Below are 14,116 nucleotides of genomic sequence, written 5' to 3'. Positions count from 1 at the left end.
TCATGTTTGATTTTTTTTTACTGTTTATGTATTACATAATAAAAACTAAAGGAGATATTTAAATATGTCTTTAATATCTTCTTGCCACAAACTTCACACAGTTTTAAAAATTAACTTACCTCTTTCACACCAGCTTTTCCTCCAAATTTCCATGTTTCTGTAAACTGGCACTTTTATTTTTATTTTGCTTTATTCTGTATTTTCTTTTATTATTTCAAATTTTTTACAATAATTATATGTATTTTTTAAATTCAGGGAATTTTTTGAGTTCTTGGCTCCTACTTGTCCTTCATGTCCCACTCCCAGTCTCCAAGTACTTTCAGTTCTGCTCCTGATAATAACTTGATATCAACCCCTTCTTGTCCTTCCGTCTACCACAGCCTGATCTGAGTCACCTTTCCCCACCAGCTGTTAGCACCCTCCTAGGCGATTCATCTTAACTGCTGCTCTGATCACATGGTGCCCTGCGCGTGAACTTTCTCAGGTTGTCCACTGTTTGCCAAACAGACATAAAACTCCCTCTTTTCAGGCTTTTTTTTAAAATTTTAAAATGATTTAAAAATAAATACTTTTATTTATATAGTCGAGACCATCTGCATATGCATTTTGTAGTTTTGCTTACTTAATACGATATGAGGAGCAGCATTATGCACATTTCTTGAGTATTAAAATACATATAATTATTATAGAGAATTTGAAATAATACTGAAAAATGCAAAGTAAAAAATGAAAGTTACCCATAACCCCTGAGAGAAAACAACCACTAAAAATAAGATTATGATATAGAGGTTTATAAAATTGCATACTGCTTTATCCTTTTAAAATTTTACTATGAACATTTTTCCATTCCCTTAACTTTTCTTCAAAATTGTTCATCTAACTACTGCATAGTATACTATCATTTGATTTTACCATTACTTATCCATCCCTAATTATTTTCCAGTTTTCTTTTATGATGAATAATCCTCTAATAAATATGTTTTTGCATATTAGTGATTGTATGCATCTCCAGTTCCTATGAACAAATTTGTATAGGAGAAATATTCTGTCCAGGATTATAAATCTAATTTCCTTAACATTTACTCCAATTTATTCCCTTTCTGCAATACATGAATGTTCCAATTTTCTATGTAGTTAAATCTGTCCATCTCTTCTCTGTGGTTCTGCTATTGCTCTTTTGCCTTTGAAGTTTTTTCCCTATGTCAATATCCAATACTTACTGACTTTGATTTTATTCTAATTGATATAGTTTCACTTTGTTTATTTAGTGCTCTTTTATGGAATTTGTTTATGTGAAAAGCACACATCTAGCTATTCTTTCCAAAGATCTCACCCACAGCTTAGAACAATTTATTGAAATTTTTCTCCTGCCCTCATTGATTTGTATTGTGGCCTTTATCAAACTATATTTTTATATATACTAGTATTTGTCCCTGAAGCATCTGTGCTATCTTATTGCTCCATCTGTCTATTATGTAAGTCCTACAGTTTTACTAATAATATTTTGATGCATTTTAAATTATATTTAATAGATATTATTTTCGAGTGCTTTTTCCAGGCATACATTGTCAATCTCACATCAATATTTCAATTACTGCAACCATTTTATAGATAAGGAAATTGAACTCAAAAAGATTAAGTCTACCAGCTAGTACATGACAGAGTCAGGATTTAAACCTAGATTTGTGTAATTCCAAAGCCTCTACTCTTAAATAATCCTCGTCCTCCTCCCGTCCACCTCCTCCTCCGGAGTTCTCGTCGTTGACTAAAGGGAAACTATTTAGTCTTCTTTTTAAAGCAATCCAGTTTAAAAACAAGTTGAAGAGTCAAGAAAGAACATGAGATCTTTTGAAAGAGAAACAGACAAGGGAGACAGATATTGGTTAGGAATTTCCATGTCAGATCTTTTCTATCTTGGAAATAAGGTCACAGATTCTGATAAGTTCATCATTTACTTTAGTCTTCTGCTCAATGGTCTTCTCCAGCACCTGGATTCCCATCTTCTCCCTCCTCAAGCTCACATGGATGGCTAAAGCCTCCGCTTGGGCCTTGCTCCAGACCTGGGTGATCTCCTCATTTAGCAGCTTGAGTTTCTCTTCTGCGTGGACCTTCAGTGTTTGGTATCTCTGGCCTTCCCTTTCAATTCTTACTTGTGTTAACCTCAACATACTTCAGCGATTCTTCATTCGTGCAGTAGCGTTCAATCACCTTCTATTTCTCAAACCACTTGAAGAGGTCAGAGAAATACTTTTCCATGTAGTTCAGGTCTGCAGCAAGTTGGCCTTTTTCTTTCAGAACCCTCTGGATTTTGGCTTTGGCAAGTTCTGTTACGGAGCCTCCACCATCACTGGGACAGCATCCCCTCAAACCCATCCATGATCTTCCCCACCTTTGGGTGTTCTGTGTAGAGCCCCTCACAGGTGTTCTTCACCAACCGTCTCTCCTTCTGTATCCTTCCGCTGCCGCGTCCAGGTCCTGCTGGTTGTGCTGCAGCACGTCCATGCGGGCACCACGGACACCACGGACCTCCCGGCCTGAGGACGCGTGGACTGACCTGGCCCTGGAACAGCCGGAGCTCCGAAGGAATCAAGTTCTACCAGCTTGACCACGGGTGGGCTCCCTGAGGAAGTTGCATCTGCATTGTGTGCGCCGCTGGTTTCGGCCGCCAGGGGCACTGGTCTCTGAGGCTTATTTTTCAGGAGCGGGTAAAACTTGAGGTATAAGGACTATTTCCTCAAAGCCATCTTCTTAAATGAGGACGTTCCAAACTGCTTCAGATAATCGGCCTCTGCTCTGGTGCTTTAGCGGTAGCAGGGTCTGTGCTCTTCACTGAGGTCCAAGGCAGACTCCGGCCCCCGCTGCGGAGTCGAAGGCCCTGGTTCAGCTGGGGGAACCCATGCTCCAGAAGAGCTCGCCGTTCCCTCCGCGCCCGGCGCCTGCGCGCCACCGTCTGCACCGCAGGTGTATCAATCCCCGACTCAGGCTGCCTCCGAGCGGCGTCCTCCGCCGCAGCACGCCGGGTGCTCAGCAGCTTGGCTACCTGCCCGCCAGCTCCAGAGGCGTTCTGAGGGCGGAGTCTCTCCACCACCTACAAATGGGTTAAACTTTGGGTCACCCAGGTTGTAAGACCCCCGGGGAGAGGGAACAGGACCCTCATGAGCCCCTTCAAGGGCTGTCCGGGGCAGTGCTCTCAGGACCAGAAAAGGGCGACTGGGGAAGGGAGCAGGTGGCGCCCACCTGCACCGGGCAGGCCAGGGCCGGCTAGAAGCCTGTGGGGGGCCCTTTCCTACTGTGGCCTCTGAGGCTCCTCCCTGTCTTGGGACACCATCCCTGAAGGGTCTTCCAGGATTTCAGAGGTGAATGTAATGCCTTTATTTAAGGAATATCTAAGGAATACAAACCAGACATTCGTCCTGGAATTGCCCTTTGGTTTTCAACACTTCCCAGGGTCTGGGGAGAGCTTGAGGAATCCAGGATAACCGAGGAAGCCAAGCCAGGCTCGCTGGAACGCCTCTCTTCAAAAAGTGGTTTCAGGTCCCCTGGAGGGGGGTTGGCATTAGCCACTGCTTGTTTCTGGAGAATTCCATTGGCATTCCATTGGTCATTTTGGCATCCACGTCCTTGGTGAACTGTTGATTGTCTTCTGGAACCAGATCTGGGGAGAGTTTTCTAAGCCAAGGCTGTCACCCAGAGCAAAACAACCCCCAAGTTTGCTGTTCATGCTAGGACTTAAAATCCTGTGCCTCCGTGGATCCCACAGAAGTGACTGAAATGCCACCTTCACAGCTTCGGCTATGTTCTGGGGTGACACATTTTCTTTCTGTGACAGACAAAGAACAGATGATCCTCTGGTAAGTTCTAGTGGTGAAAACAGAAGCCCCAGTTTTCTGTCTTGTGTCACCAGTGACAACTTTGTTACTTAAAATTTGCAGACCCATTCTGCAGGCCTGCCGAGATGTCGCGGCAGCCAGTTTGGGCCACGCTTCTTAAATTCTTTACTGCATTGTCTCTCAATTTAGTCCTTCCTTCATATCTTGTCACCAATCCTAAGTGTTTTATATTTTGTCGGTATTATGCTTCCTTATTTTACCATTTGGTCTTCTAATCATATCTGTTTATATGAAAACTATTGGTATTCTTACAATACGTTCTATCCAGATAACTCGTTGAATTTTGTATTAGTTCTAATTCTTTAGTTAATTGTTTTGGAGTTTTAGTTAGGTATTCCTGTTAGCTATGAAAAAATATTTTTTGCCTTCTCTTTTGCAACATCTTTTTAAATGCTTGTATGTCAGCTGGTGGTATATAATTAATTTCTCAACCATTCTTTGTGAGTATTTAGGTGTTTTCAATTCACATGAAAAATCACCCATTTTATCTGTTGGTGCAATGATTCTTATGTCCTTGAGGCTTATTATTAAGAGGACAGCTTTAAGGTTCATTCCCATGTTTGTGTCACAAACCATGACACTTAGTGTTATGGAGAATGAGTTTCAAATGAATATTTCTTGGCTACAGAAAAGTTCCAAGCAATAGTTTCCTTCTGTATGTTCACAACCCACTTTAAAAGAAGCAGAAATTTAGGCCCATTGTAAATGGTAAAGTAAACAGTTGAAAACAGAGAGTGAAGGTCCCTGTGCCATACATCTCATCTTCATTAATATTATTATGAGCTAAATGACTGCATTTGTGTAGCCATGACTGTAAGATTGATATGCTATTTGCAAAGTTATCATCTGTAAGCAAGGGCAGATTACAACCTAAACTTGCCACTCCTCATCTGTTGCAATTTACACCACTGAGAACTTAGTAAATATAATAACATTAAAAAGAGCCATAGTTTTTCCAAAAGATTATAACAGAAGCATTTTTTTCTTTTTCTATTTAGGCACACATTGTGAAAACTAACCCCCCTTTAACATAATTTTAGTATGCTCTATTACCCTATTACATTTCTGGAACAATTTATAGAATATTATAAAATTTTCTTCCATCTCTAAAATGCTGGTTTTCATAATACTTCCATTGCTTTATAGATAATTGGTTCAAGAAACGTTTATTCATCCAAGAATAGAAAATGTGGAGTGCCTACTCTATGCTGAGCATCAATGTGAATAGTAAGGAAGATTCAGCAGCAGCAAAGATGACAGACAGGAGTCCTACCTTTATAGGACTTCCAGTGAGGGAGACAGGCAATAATCAGAGTAGAAACTGCTTTGGAGAAAGAATGTGACAAATTTTATTTTCCAAATATTGGAGAGAGATTATCTATCTATCTATCTATCTATCTATCTATCTATCTAATCTATATATCTATTACACCATCCCACAAGTTCTTATAATGTTATATCAGCATTTCTCCTTCAAGAGGCAATGCCTACATCCCCCCTTCTCCCTTGAGGCTGGGTAAACTTTTGCAACTGTTTCATTCAACCCCAGTAGAATGAAGCAGAAGTAACATTGCCTGACTTTCCAGGGCTAGATCATAAATGATGATATGGCTTCTGCTTGGCTCTTTCTCTCTTAAGACATTTACCTTTGGATCCTTGAGCCTCATGTAAGAATTCTTCTTACCATGAAGCTGCCATACTGGAGAGACCCTGTAGAGAAAGAGAAAGGTGATTGAGGAGCCCTAGCTGTTCTAGTCCCCAGCTCTTTGAGTCTTCCCAGACTGGAGACCAGATACATGAGTGAAGGCTGAAAGATGACCCCTGTCACAGCCCATGGTCTGACTGCAACCTCATAAAAGACCCCAAGCCAGAAATGCCCAGCTGAACCACTCTCAAATCCCTGACCCACAGATATGATGAGAGATAATAAATGATATTTGTTTTACGGAATTAAGTTTTGATTTAATTTTTATGCAGGCATAGCAACTAGAAGAACACAGGGTAAAGGAAAAGAAAGGAATAGGAGGAGATGAGATTTTACATTGATATTCAGAGATGATTCTCTAAAATTGTAACATTTGAACAGAGAATGAAAATAAAATGAACTTTAAAAATGGAGAAGTAATGCACATATCTACAGAAAGAAAATTCCAAGCAGTGGAAACAGCAAATAAAAGCATCCTGAGGTTGGGGATGCTTAGCATACTGACCAGTGAACAAGGAGGTGTGTTGCAGGTGGGAAGTAAAGCAGAGGACAGGTGGTTGGATGGATGGCAGGAATCATATCTGTGGGGAAACTTGGAAGCCCCTGACAAGTTTGGGGATTTTATTCTATGTGTAATGAGAAGCTGTTGGTGGATTTTGAACAAGAATGATGGGCTCTGATTCACGTATTAAAAGCACCCTCTGGATAACTTTCCCCCCCTCCCCAGCATTCTCTCTCACTGATTTTGCCCCAGCCACACTGTGCTTTTTTCTATTCCTTAAACATGCAAAGTTCTTTCCTGACTTAGGACATTTGAGATTCCTATTCCCTACTTCAGCACCTTCTCTTCATATCTTCAGTGTGTGCTGCTGCCAGGATCCTTGGTCTGTCCATCCAACCAAAAATACCAGTCTAATTCAAGTGACACTTCTAATCATATCACCCTGTACTTAACTGTATATGGTATGTTGCTCCTTCTCAAAATGTAAGCCCCATGAAAATAGGAGCCATATCTCTCTTGCTTACTGATATGTCTACAGCACCTAGAATAGTTCTTGGAATAAACTAAGTGCTCCACCAATATTTGTTAAATAAATATGTGAACAACCATATCTTCTGTAGATATTGTAAAGAATAAGAGATACAATGTATGAAAAGATACTGGCATGCAGTTTATTCTTCATGAATCGTTAATTTGGAAAATTTTAGATTTTTTTTCTTCCCCAATATTTTTCACTTCTTTTTAACTAAACTCTGTCTCTATTCTTCCTTGCTTCATGCAATATAAGCAAAATATCTTTAGATATTTAGCTCCTCTGAGGTTTTTTGCTTTTATTTTTTAGTTTTTTAAAAAATTTATTAATTTATTTTAGAGAGAGAGCACAAGCGGGTGCGGGGGGAAGGGTGGAAGGAGAAGGAGAGAGAATCTCAAGCAGACTCCCCACTGAGTGCAGAGCCTGACATGGGCTGGATCACATGACCCTGAGATCACGACCTGAGTGGAAATCAACAGTTGGACACTCAACCGACTGAGCCACCCAAACACCCCAAGGTGTTTTGCTTTTAATTAAAAATTAATCCAATAGTGATCCAGACAGAGAAAATTTTCAATAAATGTGAATAGAAATTTTGCAATCTAAATATCTTCCAAGAGTATTTTAGGTCTAATACTCCTCTACTATGCTCTGTGAAGTTTGTTAAAGCTGGATGAATCCAGTTTCTGTGGGACTGAATTTTGTAAAACTAATTTTAAGTGGTAAAAAGTTATTCAGTAAATTCAAACATCAACATTTTATAAGCTAAGATTTAAGCCTGCAATAGTAGTGAGTCATGGCTAGACCCAACATTCATGTTTCCAGTCATCTCTACTCTAATCCTATACCTAAGATAATGTTGAAATCAATCTATAGTATTAGAAATGGCCAGAGAATCCACACCATTTTTATAGGATCTCATTAGCAAGATCACTGAACAGAGGTAGGTCCCACAAAAGCAGTCTATTTTACTCATGGTGAATTACTGAGTTATCTGGATCAAATGTAAAATGTATAAAATACATCCCATAACAGAACACAACCAAAAGAGGCTCCAGAGCCATCACAAATATTTGGGAGCTTTCAAGATTTTCTCCTTTCTCCTGCAAACTGCTAAGCTAAACTGTAGGCTTACATTAGTTTTATTTTGAGTCCCCAGAGCAGTGAGCTTAAGAGGGCACTCCAAGAATTTCATACCAAAGTTCTGAGAGGTTCTACCCCAAAAGAAACATTTTCTTAGCATAAGTCTTTAGCTTTCAAAGCAATAAAATTAAAGCAAATAATTTTTCCACTTAGCGTAAAGCTCTATGAGAATATTTCATTCATTATTTGTTAGCTAGGAAAAATAAAGACATTGTGTTACTCCATTATTGAACACATTATAGACACATTATTGAATACATTGACCTAGAGTGCTGAGTTTATCATACTGTAGCATCAATTGCTTAACTATAGTTTCAATACAATGGACATTTAGTGACAGTGAAATGCATTTTTAATAAATACATGTGAAAACATCTATTAAATGATCTGTTGGTTTCATCATCAGTTTTATGTAGATGTGGAATAGAAGATAGCTATGTTCAATAAGTCATGTCCCTCCCTCCAAATCTCCCCCCCCCCACATTCTACATAATCCCTAAAATTATGTCGAGAAAAAAGCTTTTATTGTGGCGTTACTTTAAAATATTAACATGCAAATAACTCTTGGAGAAGTAAGACATTGACCTAAAGTTCCACAAAGACATAAATCACTGACATCAACTCATTTCTTAAAAAGCCAAAGAGAAGAGAGCATGAGGGCTTCGGCACATGAAGAAGGAGATGAAGATTTCAGAAAAGGAAGGTTATTTCACAAAGGACTAACTTCTCTTACTTCAATACCTTGCCAAATTATCAAATTGGCCACACAGATGTATAGTAATTTTTTCTAAAAGAGTCTCTCAGTTAACCACATTCTATTTTTTTAAATTAAAAAAGTATATTTTTAAAATTAAAAAAGATCATTCTTCATGTGATCTTGCAGTTTTACATTTTTTCACATGTGCACAGATTTTGTCAAAGTATAGGATTCTTTATCCATTTAAATAATTTCAGTACATACAATGAATGTGCATATATATCTCAATTTACATCAACAAGAAAACACATGACTACATACTTGCAGTACTATGTTAATATATATATGCACAGGACCTCTTTCCTCCCATAAGCTCCACAAAATACTGAACATTCATTACCTAATTATATATTTATGCTTAGTCCATGCAAGAAAACTCAGTTGTTTTCTTTATTACCGCTACCCAAAACCCCTGATACAATTATAGCAATCATCTAATTTATAAAAAGAAGGAAGGAAAGCAGAAAGAAGGTCAATTGACTGTAATAGTAGAAATCACAGAAATAAGATATATTTATATCTCAGAGGATAAATACAATTCAAAATATATATAACAACCGCTAATCTAGACCTACTGAAAGCCATCGCTAACCTCACATGATTTCAGTGGACACATTTATAAAGACGAGAAGAAATTGGCAGAGCTTGGTGATAGAGTAGAATGAGTGCTAGATTTGTATTCACAGTAACTGGTTCAGCTTCTGGCTCTATTCCTTGCTAGCAATCTAAACAGGAGCTTTCTCTATTTCAGTTTCTTCATCTGAACGTAAGAAGACAAAAGAGGTAAAGATAAGCCTGGATGTGTTCCCAGCCTCACCACTTACCAACTCAGTGACCTTGGGGAAACTACTGAATATTTCTAGATTCCTCAGCCATAAAGTATCACTAATCATAGAACTTACTTCACTGGGGTGTCATGAAGTTTCAGAGAGATAATGCATGTAACTTAGTCACCAGGGTCCTTGGTTCAAAGACACATTTGATAAATGGGAGTAATCATTACAGTATTGAAGGAGTATAAGAAAACAGGCCCTTCCAACCTAGACTGTTCTTGTGAGGTTCAACCTCTAGTAATGTTTATGAAAAACTATTACACATCTAAATTATTTTTAAAACCATTCCAGGCTCACCATTAGATCTACATTTGTACATATTTAATTAATTTAACTGATAATGGAGTATTAATGCAATGAACACAGAAGAAAATTGCAGTGTTTTGTTACTTAGTCATGAATATTGGTAGGCAAATCTGCTTCTGATTTAATTACCTTCACATGTTAGAAAAGGAAATATTAATTGAGTTTTAGAATCCCACATCAACAATTGGAAATGAAGCTTAATGTGACTAGAGCAGGAAATGACTGGCTTAAGGCTATGCTTACATATTAAAATTCCTTTTCCAACTAATTACAAGTCCAAAACACACAAAAAAATTTAAAATCAATTTGTGAGTTTTATGTTGGGAATTTAGAAACATTTGCCAAAAATAATTCAGTTTAATAATTTAATGTAATTATAAAATATATGGCTTTTATTAGATTATTTTTAAATCAAGCATGCCTTTTTAAATTAGTTTATCATTTGATAACATCTAAACCTACGTAATTTCAGGAAAAATATGTAGTTTAGGTAAAAACCCAACCTTAAATATTTCAAAATATGTTAACACATATTCTGTGATTTTTTTTTTTTTTAAACTGTGCTCTATTTAACCAAAGACAAGATACCTTTCGGTCCTTTATTGGACAGGTGTATCTGTGTGTAACACTAAAGAAAATGCCAAACTTTCATCAAGTAGACTTACCAAGTAAATTTGAGGTAAAAAAAAATCATTGGAAATGTATGAAAATATCTAACATTCTGTATGAGTTAAACTTTTTTGTAAGGTCATTGTAAATGTGACCTATATTATGTAATGTTAGCCATTTACTCTGTCAACCAGAATCATATTAGCATATGTTTCCACATATTCGTTCTTTATTTTTTTTTTTTAAAGATTTTATTTATTTATTTGACAGAGATAGAGACAGCCAGCGAGAGAGGGAACACAAGCAGGGGGAGTGGGAGAGGAAGAAGCAGGCTCATAGTGGAGGAGCCTGACATGGGGCTCGATCCCGTAACACCGGGATCACGCCCTGAGCCGAAGGCAGACGCCTCAACCGCTGTGCCACCCAGGCGCCCCCCACATATTCGTTCTTTAATACATGTTTACTAAGGGCCATGCTAGTTAGTTGCTAGGTGAAACTAATTTATGGTCCAAATAATAACACTGACATAACTCTGGAGTCAGAAAAGAAAAACTAAATATAGTTTATTTATTATATGCCATTTTTTTCAGATTTTGTAACTTGTTTGCTTTTAATGACGACCTCATTAAAAGACTGCTAAGATCACGTGTACATTGTTACTATGTACTAACTAGAATATTTGATTTGTCAGAGTTTCATTCTGTCATTTTGCTCAAAGAGAATGAACTAAATTACATATAAATCTGATATATTCTATATGTTGTCTCGATTAATTATTTTGTTATTTGAATTTTTAGTATGTAAGGTTTTTATGAATCTCATTTTTATCCTATATAGCATGTTCTATCATTCTAGTAGGCGATAAAATACTAATACCTATTTTGGGAATAGAAAGCTCTTGGTTTCATGGCATATCTTTAGACTTTCCACACCATGGATTTACGTCAATGGATGATAAATCTTTGGTTCTTGAGGATGTCTAACTAGTGTATAAAAGCCAATTGTCAAGATAATAACTTGGATGTTTCTCAGTTTTCACATTTGTTTTGAATTCTCTGCCAAAGTCATATATTTATCTTTTAGGGGAAATCATGTTAATGAAAATAAGCATATGTCTCCAGATCCGAAAGCCAGAACTTACAGGGCAATGATAAAAGAAATCAGAGGGTGAGTACATTTGTGAGAATTATCACTGATATGCATTGCTTCCATATCTCTTTTTCCCTTTGCCCTTTGTAGGAGTCTGTTTTTGTGAGTGTGCTCTGAGTGAGTCTGTTCAAGGCAGCTGATCTGTTTCTCTTAAGTTAGAGATCCAGGAAGCAGTAGGCATTAGGGAGGATAGCCATCAGGAGACAGTGTGGCCCCCTTACACTGACAGTGTAAATATTGAAGACCACTTCAATCATGCTTTGTAACAAAACTATATATGAAATGATAAGAGCGTACATAGCTCAGGTATTAATATATGGAGAAGATTATAGAAAATAAAGTCTCGTTCCCTTTAATTTCTTTTCACTTTCCAAAAATCATCCTGAAAACTGAGTAGAACTTATATGATTAATTCCCAGCGGCACACTACTCTAACTGTAAGATTAGTCCCTAATACATCACTAACCATTGTAGTGAGTCACTACAACTTGCTCTTGTAGCTATATCTTACCATATAAGTCAAATTACAAGGTTCTGAAGGTCAGGACCTGTGATTTCTCCTCAGGATTTAGAATTAGGACTTACACCTTTATACATCAAGCTACAAAAGAAAGAGGGCATGACTTCATTACAGATGCTAGATGGCTTTGGGAGGGTTGGACCAGGGTGGGGGGGATATTTGTTATATTTTGTTGTTTTCTGTTGTTCACAGCATTAAAATTTTACATCAATCGAAGACATGTAATTTGTAATTTTTCATTAGCAATTTTTAAAGAGTGGAAACATCTTTTAGAAATAAGTTTATTTTTTCATTAAAAAAGTAGATGTCTCAATTTATCTTTCAGGTTCGTTCTATATTAAACTCAAAACCCTCCTCCTGAAAAATTCTGTCAATTATAGTATGAGATTCATGACTTTTCCGAAATGCTCTCCTTAATAGAGTTTATTTTTAATAGGAGGTAGACTAAAACTATATAGCAATTGAGCAGAGCATTATGAAGCACCATATGTGCTTCTAAACTGAGAAGATGATACACATGGGTCTTGCCAACTATTCCTCTCTGTCTTTCCTTCCCCACCTGCCAGTCTCCCAGCACATCCTGGATTCTGTCATGATATTGAGTGCCTTTGATATAAATTACTGACATGATAGTTTCTGTGATTCTCAATGAATGTCTTTTAATCATGAAAAGCAGAAAATAAAAAGAACCCTAACTTTATTAAAAATCAGTGACCTCTTTCAAGTTATAAGACTTTCAATGTATAAACTTTTCCAAATGGGGTAAGAGGTGACAAAAAAAATTATCTGACCACAATTAGAGACCAGGGCTAGGTGATGAACAGACATTGACAAAATTAAAGCACAGCGAATTACTCAGAACAACCGCTAGACTAGCCCTGACAGATAATAGTAAAAGAGAAAAGAAAAAAAAAAAGTGTGTGTGAGAGAGAATGAGAATTGAAGTACAACACAGTTGTCTGGTTTCTCGCCCCTGTTTATAGGCAAGTTTTAAGTATATTCTATTCTGTAAGAAAATAGATGATTCTCTTTTCTGTTTATGCTTCCTTTTGCTGTCTACATTTAAACCCCTCAGTCTAGATGCACTTCAGTCATAAGAAAAAAGTTAAAAATAGTTATAAAAACATGAGATTGGGGACATACCACCAACTCAGAGGACTAAACATCTGTGGCACCTGTTCTGGTGGCAAGAAATCAAAATCAGCCTAAGGGAAAATAATGCAGTAGGAGGAGGATTTGTCTGATATAATCTTTCCTATTCACCTTCCTAATTCCTCCTCCTTCCCCTTACTTAAATGGGGAGGATGTCCATTAAAATTCTGAATACATAAGATTGTCTCAACATTTTAATTTATAATTGCAGTTATTGATTCTTTCGACTCTTTCCACATTTTGTATCTCTGATGATCCCCACCCCCTCTTCTTCTCTTTCGGGTTCTTCTTCTTTGTCTCTCTTCTTTTTCTGTGATGGGAAAAGACAAAGAGGTATAACTACAGTAAAAGGTGTGATGAAGATAGGAATAAGTTATACACTGGCTGTGTTTAATTTTATCATTTGCTATTTGTGTAATATTTGTTTTTCCACCAAACTCATATGTATTTTACAATTGGAAGTTTGTACCCTTTGGCACACATCTCCTTATTTCCCTCACTCCCTATCCCCTGTCAACCACTGCTCTAGTCTCTGTTTCTAGGAGTTCAGCTTTCTTAGATTCCACATGTAAGTGATACCATACCATATTTGTCTTTCTCTGTCTGACTTATCTCACTTAGCATAATATCTACAGGTCCATACATGTTGTCACAAATGGAGGAATTTTCTTCCTTTTACAGTTGAATAATATTCCATTGTGTGTGTGTGTATAAATATATGTATATATCTATGGACTCTGAGAAACAAACTGAGGGCTTCAGAGGGGAGGGGGGTGGGGGAATGGGATAGGCTGGTGATGGGTAGTAAGGAGGGCACGTATTGCATGGTGCACTGGGTGTTATACGCAACTAATGAATCATCAAACTTTACATCAAAAACCAGGGATGTACTGTATGGTGACTAACATAATATAATACAAAAATATGATTATAAAATAAATGTATATTTATACACATCGTGTATATATATTTATACATATGTATGTGCATGTGTATATATATACTTGCATATATATGT

Source organism: Ursus maritimus, unplaced genomic scaffold, assembly GCF_017311325.1.
Source record: "Ursus maritimus isolate PB19 unplaced genomic scaffold, ASM1731132v1 scaffold_1, whole genome shotgun sequence".
NCBI lineage: Eukaryota > Metazoa > Chordata > Mammalia > Carnivora > Ursidae > Ursus > Ursus maritimus.
This window is presented reverse-complemented; position numbering follows the sequence as displayed.